At 37.3% G+C, this 15,604-nt stretch overlaps 1 long non-coding RNA gene across 1 annotated transcript; it reads left to right on the top strand.

Moving 5' to 3' along the window:
* Positions 1-1,030: 1,030 nt before the first annotated feature.
* LOC132045557 (uncharacterized) lies at positions 1,031-3,199 on the top strand. The gene is made up of 2 exons (XR_009412463.1): positions 1,031-1,493; positions 2,891-3,199. It is a non-coding gene; the product is annotated as an uncharacterized LOC132045557 (long non-coding RNA).
* The last annotated feature ends 12,405 nt before the right edge of the window (positions 3,200-15,604 follow it).

The following is a 15,604-nucleotide window of genomic DNA, read 5'->3' as shown; positions in this document are numbered from 1 at the left end:
AATCCTTGATTTCACATGAATTCTTATTCCACACTTCAACTTCCACTCGGCAATGTCGACCCATTACCTTTATATACCTTTCAACACCGAAGTCTTATAACATTGTCACTAAACTTAGTCATTTCTTCTCTTACTTCACATTTCTTTGTCACGGTTACTATTCCTTTATCCTCACTTGTCGCAATTAGTTCTCGAATTCCATATATTTCTCTCCTGTCTTCTTTTACCCCACTCTATCCCCTTTTCACATGCTTATTTCGAGTCCCTTCCTAAATAGCCTCGTGTTTTGCCGGTAGTTTTTCTCGGGAGCTTCACTTACTGAGGTTTCTTACCTTTCTCTTTCTTCCGTCACTTTGATCCCTTCATGTTCCATCTACTCCCTTTCTTTCTTTTCCAACTATCGTTTCCAATCTCAACCTATAATAAAATGATAACAACTTATTTTGCAATACTTGTACCATTTACTCTTTACATCGTCACTCGAACTTCGGTACCCTTACTCGATTGATGCCTTTTATACCGTAGCTTCGATTGCTGGGACTCGCATGTCCACCGATACAATCATATGTGGGATATCCTACACCTTCATATATATATATATATATATATAAAATTACTAGCAACTAGCCCACAAAATACGTCCAAACGCTGTTCAAGCCTATCCTAATTTCCAGGGCTGTGATGCACTTCCTGTCTCTTCACCGAGCAAGTCTGCCTCGTCCTACGCGTCTTCTTATGGTCTCCAACCATCCCATATGCTCTAGTTTCCCTTAGGCTACCCTAACTTCTCATTTGTCTCTTAAGTCTGGATATGTAGAATTTCTTGCATACTTCCCAGGGGGTCACCCATCGTGAAATTGCTCCCACCTGAGCACGCTTAACCCCGAAACTTTGCTGGAATTCGATGCCTTAATGCTGATATTTTCGCGTCTGCTTCCTCGTATGCCCTTTATTGCCTGATCTGGAGAAAGTCGAGGTTCCACAGACTCCGAGGCACACTACAAGAAATCTCACTTTTAACGACCACTTCCTAACAACGGGTCATAAATCCAGTTGTTATAAATGTATATATAACGACAAGATATTTTTTCGGTCGTTGAAATCAATTTCTAAATTAGAAACAACGAAAGGATAAATTCCAGTCTTTGAAAGTAGTGATATCGGTCGTTAAAACTAGATAAAAGAGCGCCAGATATATTTATTTTTGCTATTCTAACAAATTCTTTTATCATTTGGCTAACTTTCTTTTAGTACTTTTTTTTTTTTGTTTAATTACAATCTCCTACTCGTGGAAACCCCCATTCCTTCTCTTCCAAATCAGAATTTGTCTGCGAGCCCTAATCTCCAATACCGCTTGCATCTTGGTCATGCGAAATCGGGTGATCAGTCTACCTCTCGATTCTTGTATGTGATATAATTACATTATGAAACTAGACAACACCGAGGGTTTCAAATTGGTCATCAACAAAACGCCCATGTCTCTCACACCACAGGTAACAATTCACTTTTCCAGGTCTCTCTCTAGCCCTAATTCACACACACACACACACACATTAGGGCGTCGCTAGTTTATATGGAAGATTGTGGTAATTGGTTATCAATTTCTTTTCCGTAAGCGCGAATAACTTTTTAGTTTTTCCTTGGTTCTTGTAACTGAAGAATCGTCTGATGATTTTAAAGTTAAACGAAGTAAGCCTCTTGGAGGCAATTCATCTACTCGCTCGCTTTTATAAATCGAAGTATAAATGGGTATATCTTGATTATTGGTGATTTATGATGATCTGGATTTTGAGATCTATAGTTCTAGGCTTCTTCTAGTTTGCATACTATTTTGTAGAGTTTCTTTTTTTTTTCAAATTTAAAGTTCTAGGTTAATTTTTAATTTGAGACTAAATATTGTTGCACTTCTCAATCACATGGAATGGGTGAGGGTCTTCTAGTTTAATTAATGTTATGTTTCACGATGATTTTCCATTCTACTTTAGATTTTCATAAAAGTAAAAGTGAATTGATATAGTATTATATTGTCGAAACAACTAGCGTGTCCTACTTGATATTTGATTGGGATCTCAAACTTCTTGGTCTTATCTTGTGAACTCGCATTATATGACATTATCATTTTGATCTAGAGTATCTTCGAAATATTATGGATTCATGGGTTTAGATATAGCTCATATGATCCGTGAATGGATACTCTTGTGCTTTCTTTTATATGTGACTTACAATGATAAGTTAATAATTATTTTTATGTTTAATATACTTTATAATGTCTTACCTGGACTTGATTTTTGCTAAGTTTTCTTGTATTTACCTTTAAATCATCCGTTGAATGGAATCATCATTTTCTATTTCTTATTTAATTCATAAATAAACTCTCATGCTATTTACGGCGTGTGCTTTCGGGGTTTATTTGATAGACTAGAAATCATGACTCTAGGAAGTTTGTTCTATTTAAGAGATGCATATTTCCTTCTTGTATGATACTTCATGGCTTCAGGACATGTTCAAATATTAGTAATCGTATGCTTATGTTTTACGGGGATTTTTAAAACCCATAAGTAATAGAGAATAATTTGTATGTCCATCACGCATATCGGTGTTGTTAGAAATCATTTTTAGCCGTATTATTTGTATTCGACTACCAATGTGCCAAGAACATATAGGCTCTATGGTGTCACACCTTACATTAGCTTGTTATGTACTTTGAAAACTAGTGAGTGTGCTACATTTACCATACTTGGCTGCTTATATACATATATGTTTCGAACTCTCTCCAAGTTAATTCATGACTCGTGGGAAGTTAAGGACTATGGCTCAAGTCCTTAAACCAATATGAAACTTTATTTTTCTTAATGACTAGCCAATTTTTATTTTAAACTCTTACATTAAGGTACTCTTCAAGTTGCTACTCTTTTTGTGGAAGATTATGTTAAAAAATTGCAAAGTGAGGTGTTCAAGTCATGCCATATGGATTCTGTTAAGAGAAATCATCACCGGAATCTGCTGGACAGTAAGTTATCTGAATCTTTGAAGTAATATGTGGTTGATTTATATTTGCTAAGTTTAAAAATGTATTAGACATTTGGGTTTGTCTTCTAAGGGCTTGTTGTTAACAATCCGAGCTACGCTATGCTAGTGTCGATATATCTTAATCTTCTGTAATCCTAGCTCATTGTCTATTAAGAAATATTGTATCTCATTTTTTTCTGTTTCATTTTTGCCCTTGTATGATGAATACATGCTTGATTTACTCTATGTTTCTAATGGACCCATTATCTAACACAAAAGGTGTGCTTCTTTATGACTGAAATGTCACTACAATTGTCTGATACGTGCGAGTTTTAAAACTGGTCTAAATGGCTTAGTCAGACCTTTATTTGATGAAAAACTTCTTTATGTAAATCTTTATCTTGATTCTCTTTGTTGACATTCAAGAACATATTTAGACAACCACTTTAGAGCCTGTGTTATACTAGAAATGAATTTGATAGTCCAAAGAAGTTTGAAGTGTATTTCTAGAAAACCAAGAAGACTTATTTTTGTGCTAATAAGTTCCTGTAAGGTCTTAGCCCTTAGTTGGTTTGAAAATGAGCATATAAGTAAGTAATACGAATAAGATTGTTTGAAATATGTTCCCGCTACGTGATTTGCTTTGTCTTGTTGTTTGAAAGTTCTTTTGATGGTAAGTTTGAGTGATTAAAACTCTTGTTTACTTGGAGTGCATTATTGGATTCGAGCTTGCACTTAGAAAATTTGCCTCAGGTTCCCAGACTCAATGATAAAATTTATACTTTAATAAATATAATTTAGGATCCTAATATAGAGATTTTGATCTCTGACACATAATCCTTCATTGTGTTTATGCATAAATATATTATGTATTCTTGTTGGAGGACTGTTTGTCCTTTTCAGGAAAAGAATGAGATTATTTTTTAGTCTATACATCAATGAATAGGAGTATCACTAAAAAAAATGGTAATTTGCGGAGGTTGAAAGTTGCAATTTGCGGGGGTTTTAGCCTCCGCTAATTGCTTGAGGAGGCTAAAACCCCCACAAATTGCAACTTTCAACCTCCGCAAATTACCCCCTTTTTGTAGTGTATATTGTCAAGCATTGATTTTTTTTTTTTAAAATTGTTTCACTAATCTCTCTCTCTCTCCCTATTTATTATTTCTCTGTTTTACACGAATGGAGCAAAACATGGAGCTTTGTGCGAGACCCTTGAGAACCATGGAGTCACGGCCTTTTTTATATTATGCTTTATTCTCGGTAATGGTTTCCTCATGTCACTTTCTAGGCACTGACAGGTAATTCTTTTGCTTGGTCAATTTATGTTGGTCGTATTTCCTGTTTGTTTGAACACTTGAGTATTATCATTTGTCATTCTTGTAGCAGGCAAGAGAAATTTATATACATATAAGTTGAGGCTTTATTTGATCCGTGAGTTACTCATGAGACCTGCAGTATTTAGATTTCATTGGTCACGGGAGTTCTTTCGTTTATCATGCTTTTCTTGTCCCTCATTTATCCTATGAGTAGTAAGCATATACAAAAGTATTTGGCATAAATGTACATCTCGTTGGTTAAAAGCTAGGCTCGTCTTAGTGTAAAGCCCATAATGTAAAGGTGATAATAGTTGGTAAATATTTCAAGTTGTGATGATGTACTAGTCCAAGAAAACATCCTTTTGATTTAATATGAAGTATAGTTTTGCTATTATATTTTGTTCTAAATAAAGTTCAATATGTCATGTTAATCGTGACAATGTTGCAACATGAATAACTACGATGTTTGCTTTCTCCGTTGATAGTTCTCTCGTCAAATAAATCTATTTGGACAGTTCCTAGAAGTTATTTTGGCTTCTCTTTTTGTGTGGTTACTCTTGATTTCAGTTTTTCTTCTCATTCTATGTTGATTGTTGTTGGTGTTCTCTTGCTTTAATGAATAAGTTGTGTTTGCTTTCTTCGGATAGTTCCAATCAATTTAGTTTTCTTGTGGAATGAATTTATTTGGACAATTCATTAAAGTTTTGTTTGCTTTATTTGTCATTAACCCAAGTTCGGAAAAGAAAAGGAGAAAAATTAAGTAATAGCTATTGAGAGTTTTGTTACTATACTTACATGAACTTATTCTTTTAACGTATAAAGAATTTTTGAACACGGAGCTTGTCGACGAAGAAAGTGTGAAGCAAGTATAAGCAACGAACATGCTAAAGAATAAGTTGGAGTCGAAGAAATTTTTTTCCTAGAGGCTTTTAGAGATGTTCCATTGCATATGCTACACATATTCTTCTTTCTTAAGAGTTGACAAATACAATGTCATATTCGTACATTTTTGGTAATATGATGATTAGTTCTTTTAATAACGATGAACTTTTATATGGATATTATTTGGTATGTTTTGGTTACTTTTATATATTCTTTGAATTCGTAATTATTTAATGATGCATTTTTGGTTGTTGAAAGTTAACATACAATTAGTGAAGGGAGAATTCGGTCGCTAAAGGCACTTATAATGACCGGATAAGTCGTCGTAATTAAAGGTTCTTACTGATTGGAGTGACAATCAGTGAAGGGAAATTTGGACGTTGAAGAAGGTATAACGACCGAATTTTTGTCGTCGCTAAAGGTTAACGACCGGATCTTGATCCGCCGTTAACCTTAACGACGAGCTTTTTTAATGACCGGTGACGACCGGATTTAATCCGGTCGTTATTGACTAATTGCGACTGGATTAGGCCTTTTGGCGACCGAATTTCCCCTCGTTAAAGGCCTTATTTCTTGTAGTGGCATTTTCGTAACACGTCCTTTCTTTTGCAATTACTATTTTGCCCTTTTCAATTTCCAATGCTCACCTTCCGCCTATGTGTATGGCTACCTCCTGTCCTGGACTTCCAGATTCCCGATAGTAGCGATCACACCTTCGTTGTCATGCCAAACCCATAACCTTTCCGAAACAACACATCTCACTTTTTGCCTATTCACAGTATTTCCTTTCCCCGCTTCTTCCGTCGTACGTGAGGCTTATATAAGGAATTTCTTTTTCCTATGACTTGGCTCTATCGCACGATCTAAGACAGAAAGAAGGTCAACAATCCCTAAATGCCCCGCAGCCTCCTGTTTATAAATGTGGCCGGCTTCACACCCATAAACAGGACTCTATTGGACACGACTTTGCAGACAACCCTTAGACCGACCCGGCTCGATACCACTTTGTCACACCCCGACTTTACTAGGGTGTGATGGGCACCCGACCCCATATTTGGAGCCGAGCGAACCCGCCGACTCTTATTACATACATACTTTCTTAGGATTCTTAGATTAATCAAAAATAGAATACATGGTAAAACTTCCAAAATCTTTTTGTCGTTTCTCAAATTAAACACAATCGTAAGCATAAGGACTCGTAACATAATGTATAATAAAAGCACATCGGCTAGTGGAACCATTTTCAAAATCGACACTCTAGACCCACGACTGCGTCTCCGCAAAGTCTCTAACGCAATCGTAAATCCTAGCATACAAGCTTTGACTCGGCTACACTCCAGAGCAAACGGAGCTCGCCAACTACGCTGGAACATCTTCTATGCTAACCTCGCATCATCTGGGTGTACCTGCGCGGCATGAAACGCAGCCCCCGAAGAAGAGGGGTCAGTACGAACAATGTACTGAGTATGTAAAGCTTGAATAGTAACATAGTAAGAAATGTACATATGAACAATAACTGCATGGAAACATAGAACATATCATAGGATAACAGAGTAACCTGTGCATAGTGAGTGCCCCTGGGGGCGGATGCCATGCATGCTTAGCTTTCCTTTGAAAACATTTCTTGTTCTTATACATGTGAGAATAAAACGGATCGTATCATATCATATCATATCATGTCATGTCATGTCATACCATATCATAGCGCCGAACAACGTCGGCTCGCCCACATAGCGCCGAAATACGTCGGCTCGCCCACATATCCCGCATCCGGGATGATATAACGCCAAATTGACCAGGTGGCAATGAAACATGTGTCCCTTCCCATCCCCCATATATCCCCTCCCCCACCCCCCCGTACATATACATATATCATGTAAGTATGCAGGAGAGCCCAAGGAAAATCATGTATCCATCGGAGTGACATAAGGTCGGAAACCTCCGATTACATTATGGAACAATCAGGATCGTCATGTCTCACCTTGAAGGAACAATAATCATAAGGGGAGACTACCAAAGAAGAGTGTCATCAAGGGAAAACATATAACAGAATCATAAGGTATCATTTTATATGCTTGGAGCCTTTAAAGTAGTCATTATCCATAATAGAGTTGAGGAATCAAGAAATGACTTAGCATTTTCATATTGTCATATTCATGGTGAGAACATATCGTCAACATATCCGTCATAGACATTTTCTCATATTTGACGTCATCGTTGTCATTAGGAAATCACATTCATCGTTTAAGTCATAAAAGCTTTCAATCTCTTAAAACTTAGTTTTTGGAAAATATGGCCATCTTGGAAAACATTTACAACTTATTAGAAAGAAATTTTCACTTTAGAATTCTAGACTTGATAGAGTTGCCTACAAAAATTTTGGGACATTCCGACCCACTTATGAAAGTTGCATATATTCAAGCTACTTTTCCAATGAAACATAGAAAGTCTAATTCAATTCTATTGAATGAATAGTGGTCAAATTCAAACTTAGGTTTCTAGAGATAGAGTAGTCCCCGAGGCTCGTATCCAAACCTATTATATCTAGGACATGCCAAAGAAGGAAGAGTAAAGCCTTACATACCTTTTCCGCTTCTTACGCTATTCCAAATTCAAGTTCCAAATCCTCCAAAATCTATAATTTGGTCACATTTACCAAACATTAATTAGAGTCCTTAAGAATCCAAATATTGAATCAACATTTGTCTACGGAAATTTCGGCAGCATTTCCCCTGTAAATGCGCCATCCCCGAGATTCTAACTCGGCCAATTTTAATCAACAACAATCCGGGAATTCAACCCGGCCAAACTATCAATAATACCAACAATTATGCAATTCAATTCAATTCAATTCACATGACTTTCAAAACGATTCAATCAACATATTAATCCATCCAACACCTTCCAACTCCAATAAAACCAATAACAATACATTTCCTTTTCTTCCAAATTCATGAACTCCACACTAACAACATCATATTAACAACACCACACTAACAACATTATCTCATATGCATGCAAGAACAATACATTCAATTTACATAAGCTTCTAAAACAAGTCTCCAACTACTACAATTTCATTAAGATCATTAAGCTTTTACTAGCAACATAAAATCCACAACACAACAACCAAAATCCTAAGTAAAACTTTGCCACCATTCCTTCACAATACAACAATATACACGGCCATACACACAATATACAACTCACGGTCACACCCCTATATCCATATTCTCCATGAATTTCACTCATTTTCATACACTACAACATGTACAAACATCCATAACATATAAAAGAAAATGAATTCTTACCTTTTTCCTTCTACCTCCACACTTAGCTAGAATTATAACTTTTGCAAGAATATGTGTTCTACTTGCTCCAACAACTCTTCCATGTCATAGAGGACCCTTCAATTGGTAGGAATACTTGAAGAAAAATATTTTTCTCCTTCACTCCCTCTTGGCCTTGTTTGGCCGAATTCCAAGAATTCTTTTTTTTCTTTTTCTTTCTTCTTTCTCTCTAAATTCTTGATTCAAAAGATGAACTCCTCTTATATATATATATATATTCTTCCAAATCATGTGAGGGGCACATGCCCTCTCTCTACATTTTTCTAGAATTTTCCTTTTCTTTTCTTTAAATCTTCTTTGAATTAGTCAAAGAAGACTAATTGTCTTCTTGGGCAAACTTTAGTCCATATGTATTCTTCTAATTTATGATTTTCCTCCCATTAAATATGAAATGTCCACATGCCTCCCTTTCTTCCTTCTCCTAGAGTTTTCTTCTCTTTTTCTTGAATTTTTCTTACAAAATAAAAGATGACTCATTGTCTTACCATGTACACTTTGGTCCATATTTTTCCATCACATGGCCAATATGCCCTTTTGGAACCTTCATGAACTCCTTTTGTAAAATTTCCGTTTTGCCCCTCGACTTTCCTCAATATTACCATTTTGCCCTAGCCTTCCACATTATTTTTTTTTTACGGCGCATTTTGCGAATTTCTCTTTTTGCCCTTAGCCTCTCACAATATTTCCATACTAATAATAATCATAAATGATATTCATGACAACTCGTACATTAAAATGATTTGTGGAAATAACCTTGCCTTTAACTTCTCGCAATTATCCCGAATTATCCAAACGTACGAAATACGGGTTATAACATCCTCCCCACCTTTAGAACATTCGTCCTCGAATGTTCAATCGATCTTATAGGGTGTCATAATACTTCGGGAGGGTCCCTTTTTTCGATCGTTCCTCCTCTTTTATACCCATTCCTTATCTTCACCCTATTCTCCTTATACTCATATTCCCGGGTCTTTACACGACTCCTCATTCCGCGTTATAAGTTTCCTAATCCACTACCAACTCCTTCCTATTTCCTTCATGTGTTCACTTGATAGGCCGATATGCTTTAACCTGCGGCTCCCGTGCCAATGAGTTTCCTTCATTCGGACTTGAAGCCCATAATACATTCTCCCCCCCTTTAAGGGGCTCCTTATATGCCGACAGTCCTTTTTATGAAGTCTTTGTTTATACCTTATTCCTCGTCTCTCTTTCCAACTCGCACATAACATATCGAAATTTCTTATCCCAAGTTTTTCTTTTACTTTCTGCCTATGTCATCATTTTGTCACCTTTTCCATACTCTTTCGTCCACTATTCGTCCTTTCAGTTGCTTAACTCACTTACTCATAATTCCTCTTTAACTGCGCGTCTGTGCTGTAGCTGTACGTTCATATTTCGCAAGTGTTCCGCTACTTTTATTCTTAGCACAGAATCCTTACAATTTTCGCTCTCTCTTCATCCTTATTCATCGGGTCTTTAACTATATTTGTGATGCTATAACCGAGCGGTCTCCTATGCACGTTCCCTTCATTTTATTTTATTCCCGCCAAGATCAAATCCTTCAGATTTCACATGAATTCTTATTCCACAGCTTCAACTTCCACTCGGCAATGTCGACCCATTACCTTTATATACCTTTCAACACCGAAGTCTTATAACATTGTCACTAAACTTAGTCATTTCTTCTCTTACTTCACATTTCTTTGTCACGGTTACTATTCCTTTATCCTCACTTGTCGCAATTAGTTCTCGAATTCCATATATTTCTCTCCTGTCTTCTTTTACCCCACTCTATCCCCTTTTCACATGGTTATTTCGAGTCCCTTCCTAAATAGCCTCGTGTTTTGCCGGTAGTTTTTCTCGGGAGCTTCACTTACTGAGGTTTCTTACCTTTCTCTTTCTTCCGTCACTTTGATCCCTTCATGTTCCATCTACTCCCTTTCTTTCTTTTCCAACTATCGTTTCCAATCTCAACCTATAATAAAATGATAACAACTTATTTTGCAATACTTGTACCATTTACTCTTACTGTCACTCGAACTTCGGTACCCTTACTCGATTGATGCCTTTTATACCGTAGCTTCGATTCTTGGGACTCGCATGTCCACCGATACAATCATATGTGGGATATCCTACACCTTCATATATATATATATATATATATATATATATATATATAATACGTCCAAACGCTCCATTCAAGCCTATCCTAATTTCCGGGTCGTGATGCACTTCGTGTCTTCACCGAGCAAGTCTGCCTCGTCTACGCGTCTTCTTATGGTCTCCAACCATCCCATATGCTCTAGTTTCCCTTAGGCTACCCTAACTTCTCATTTGTCTCTTAAGTACGGATATGTAGAATTTCTTGCATACTTCCTGCGGGTCACCCATCGTGAAATTGCTCCCACCGAGCACGCTTAACCCCGAAACTTTGCTTTGGAATTCGATGCCTTAATGCCGATATTTTCGCGTCCGCTCTCCTCGTATGCCCTTTATTGCTCGATCCGGAGAAAGTCGAGGTTCCACGATTTCGAGGCATTTTCGTAACACGTCCTTTCTTTTGCAATTACTATTTTGCCCTTTTCAATTTCCAATGCTCACCTTCCGCCTATGTGTGTGGCTACCTCCTCCGTCCCGGACTTCCGCCATGTTCCCTATAGTAGCGATCACACCTTCGTTGTCATGCCAAACCCATAACCTTTCCGAAACAACACATCTCACTTTTTGCCTATTCACAGTATTTCCTTTCCCCGCTTCTTCCGTCGTACGTGAGGCTTATATAAGGAATTTCTTTTTCCTATGACTTGGCTCTATCGCACGATCTAAGACAGAAAAAAAGCCAACAATCCCTAAATGCCCCGCGACCTCCCATTTATAAATGTGGCCGGCTTCACACTCATAAACGGACTCTCTTGGACACGACTTTGCAGACAACCCTTAGGCCGACACCTGTACGATACCACTTTGTCACACCCCGACTTTACTAGGGTGTGATGGGCACCCGACCCCATATTTGGAGCCGAGCGAACCCGCCGACTCTTATTACATACATACTTTCTTAGGATTCTTAGATTAATCAAAAATAGAATACATGGTAAAACTTCCAAAATCTTTTTGTCGTTTCTCAAATTAAACACAATCTGTAAGCATAAGGACTCTGTAACATAATGTATAATAAAAGCACATCGGCTAGTGGAACCATTTTCAAAACTGACACTCTAGACCCACGACTCTGTCTGCAAAGTCTCTAACTGCAATCAGAAATCCTAGCATACAAGCTCTGACTCGGCTACACTCCAGAGCAAACGGAGCTCGCCAACTACGCTGGAACATCTTCTATGCTAACCTCGCATCATCGGTGTACACGCGCGGCATGAAACGCAGCCCCCGAAGAAGAGGGGTCAGTACGAACAATGTACTGAGTATGTAAAGCTTGAAGAGTAACATAGTAAGAAATGTGCATATGAACAATAACTGCATGGAAACATAGAACATATCATAGGATAACAGAGTAACCTGTGCATAGGAGTGCCCCTGGGGGCGGATGCCATGCATGCTTAGCTTTCCTTTGAAAACATTTCTTGTTCTTATACATGTGAGAATAAAACGGATCGTATCATATCATATCATATCATGTCATGTCATGTCATACCATATCATAGCACCGAACAACGTCGGCTCGCCCACATAGCGCCGAAATACGTCGGCTCGCCCACATATCCCGCGTCGGGATGATATAACGCCACCGACCAGGTGGCAATGAAACATGTGTCCCTTCCCATCCCCCATATATCCCCTCCCCCACCCCCCCGTACATATACATATATCATGTAAGTATGCGGAGAGCCCAAGGAAAATCATGTATCCATCGGAGTGACATAAGGTCGGAAACCTCCGATTACATTATGGAACAATCGGGATCGTCATGTCTCACCTTGAAGGAACAATAATCATAAGGGAGACTACCAAAGAAGAGTGTCATCAAGGGAAAACATATAACAGAATCATAAGGTATCATTTTATATGCTTGGAGCCTTTAAAGTAGTCATTATCCATAATAGAGTTGAGGAATCAAGAAATGACTTAGCATTTTCATATTGTCATATTCATGGTGAGAACATATCGTCAACATATCTGTCATAGACATTTTCTCATATTTGACGTCATCGTTGTCATTAGGAAATCACATTCATCGTTTAAGTCATAAAAGCTTTCAATCTCTTAAAACTTAGTTTTTGGAAAATATGGCCATCTTGGAAAACATTTACAACTTATTAGAAAGAAATTTTCACTTTAGAATTCTAGACTTGATAGAGTTGCCTACAAAAATTTTGGGACATTCCGACCCACTTATGAAAGTTGCATATATTCAAGCTACTTTTCCAATGAAACATAGAAAGTCTAATTCAATTCTATTGAATGAATAGTGGTCAAATTCAAACTTAGGTTTCTAGAGATAGAGTAGTCCCCGAGGCTCGTATCCAAACCTATTATATCTAGGACATGCCAAAGAAGGAAGAGTAAAGCCTTACATACCTTTTCCGCTTCTTACGCTATTCCAAATTCAAGTTCCAAATCCTCCAAAATCTACAATTTGGTCACATTTACCAAACATTAATTAGAGTCCTTAAGAATCCAAATCTAGAATCAACATTTGTCTACGGAAATTTCGGCAAAGATTTCCCACCTTAAATGCGCCATCCCCCGAGATTCTAACTCGGCCAATTTTAATCAACAACAATCCGGAATTCAACCCGGCCAAACTATCAATAATACCAACAATTATGCAATTCAATTCAATTCAATTCACATGACTTTCAAAACGATTCAATCAACATATTAATCCATCCAACACCTTCCAACTCCAATAAAACCAATAACAATACATTTCCTTTTCTTCCAAATTCATGAACTCCACACTAACAACATCATATTAACAACACCACACTAACAACATTATCTCCCATGCATGCAAGAACAATACATTCAATTTACATAAGCTTCTAAAACAAGTCTCCAACTACTACAATTTCATTAAGATCATTAAGCTTTTACTAGCAACATAAAATCCACAACACAACAACCAAAATCCTAAGTAAAACTTTGCCACCATTCCTTCACAATACAACAATATACACGGCCATACACACCAATATACAACTCACGGTCACACCCCTATATCCATATTCGCCATGAATTTCACTCATTTTCATACACTACAACATGTACAAACATCCATAACATATAAAAGAAAATGAATTCTTACCTTTTTCCTTCTACCTCCACACTTAGCTAGAATTATAACTTTTGCAAGAATATGTGTTCTACTTGCTCCAACAACTCTTCCATGTCATAGAGGACCCTTCAATTGGTAGGAATACTTGAAGAAAAATATTTTCTCCTTCACTCCCTCTTGGCCTTGTTTGGCCGAATTCCCCTTCTTCTCTTTTTTTATTTTTCTTTCTTTCTTTCTCTCTAAATTCTTGATTCAAAAGATGAACTCCTCTTATATATATATATATATTCTTCCAAATCATGTGAGGCACATGCCCTCTCTCTACATTTTTCTAGAATTTTCCTTTTCTTTTCTTTAAATCTTCTTTGAATTAGTCAAAGAAGACTAATTGTCTTCTTGGGCAAACTTTAGTCCATATGTTTTCTTCTAATTTATGATTTTCCTCCCATTAAATATGAAATGGCCACATGCCTCCCTTTCTTCCTTCTCTAGAGTTTTCTTCTCTTTTTCTTGAATTTTTCTTACAAAATAAAAGATGACTCATTGTCTTACCATGTACACTTTGGTCCATATTTTTCCATCACATGGCCAATATGCCCTTTTGGAACTTTCATGAACTCCTTTTGTAAAATTCCCGTTTTGCCCCTCGACTTTCCTCAATATTACCATTTTGCCCCTAGCCTTCCAAATAATTTTTTTTTACGGCGCATTTTGCGAATTTCTCTTTTTGCCCTTAGCCTCTCACAATATTTCCATACTAATAATAATCATAAATGATATTCATGACAACTCGTACATTAAAATGATTTGTGGAAATAACCTTGCCTTTAACTTCTCGCAATTATCCCGAATTATCCAAACGTACGAAATACGGGTTATAACATCCTCCCCCCATTTAGAACATTCGTCCTCGAATATTCAACTGATCTTATAGGGTGTCATAATACTTCGGGAGGGTCCCTTTTTCGATCGTTCCTCTCTTTATACCCATTCCTTATCTTCACCCTATTCTCCTTATACTCATATTCTGGGTCTTTACACGAGTCCTCATTCCGCGTTATAAGTTTCCTAATCCACTGCACCAACTCCTTCCTATTTCCTTCATGTATTCACTTGATAGGCCGATATGCTTTAACCTCTGGCTCCAGGCCAATGAGTTTCCTTCATTCGGACTTGAAGCCCATAATACATTCTCCCCCCCTTTAAGGGGCTCCTTATATGCCGACAGTCCTTCTTATGAAGTCTTTGTTTATACCTTATTCCTCGTCTCTCTTTCCAACTCTGCACATAACATATCGAAATTTCTTATCCCAAGTTTTTCTTTTACTTTCTGCCTATGTCATCATTTTGTCACCTTTTCCATACTCTTTCGTCCACTATTCGTCCTTTCAGTTGCTTAACTCACTTACTCATAATTCCTCTTTAACTGCGCGTCCGTGCTTCGTAGCCGTACGTTCATATTTCGCAAGTGTTCGCTACTTTTATTCATAGCACGAATCCTTACAATTTTCGCTCTCTCTTCATCCTTATTCATCGGGTCTTTAACTATATTTGTGATGCTATAACCGAGCGGTCTCCTATGCACGTTCCCTTCATTTTATTTTATTCCCGCTAAGATCAAATCCTTCAGATTTCACATGAATTCTTATTCCACAGCTTCAACTTCCACTCGGCAATGTCGACCCATTACCTTTATATACCTTTCAACACCGAAGTCTTATAACATTGTCACTAAACTTAGTCATTTCTTCTCTTACTTCACATTTCTTTGTCACGGTTACTATTCCTTTATCCTCACTTGTCGCAATTAG

The sequence above is a fragment of the Lycium ferocissimum genome, unplaced genomic scaffold (assembly GCF_029784015.1).
Source record: "Lycium ferocissimum isolate CSIRO_LF1 unplaced genomic scaffold, AGI_CSIRO_Lferr_CH_V1 ctg7042, whole genome shotgun sequence".
Classification (NCBI taxonomy): Eukaryota; Viridiplantae; Streptophyta; class Magnoliopsida; order Solanales; family Solanaceae; genus Lycium; species Lycium ferocissimum.
This window is presented reverse-complemented; position numbering and strand designations above follow the sequence as displayed.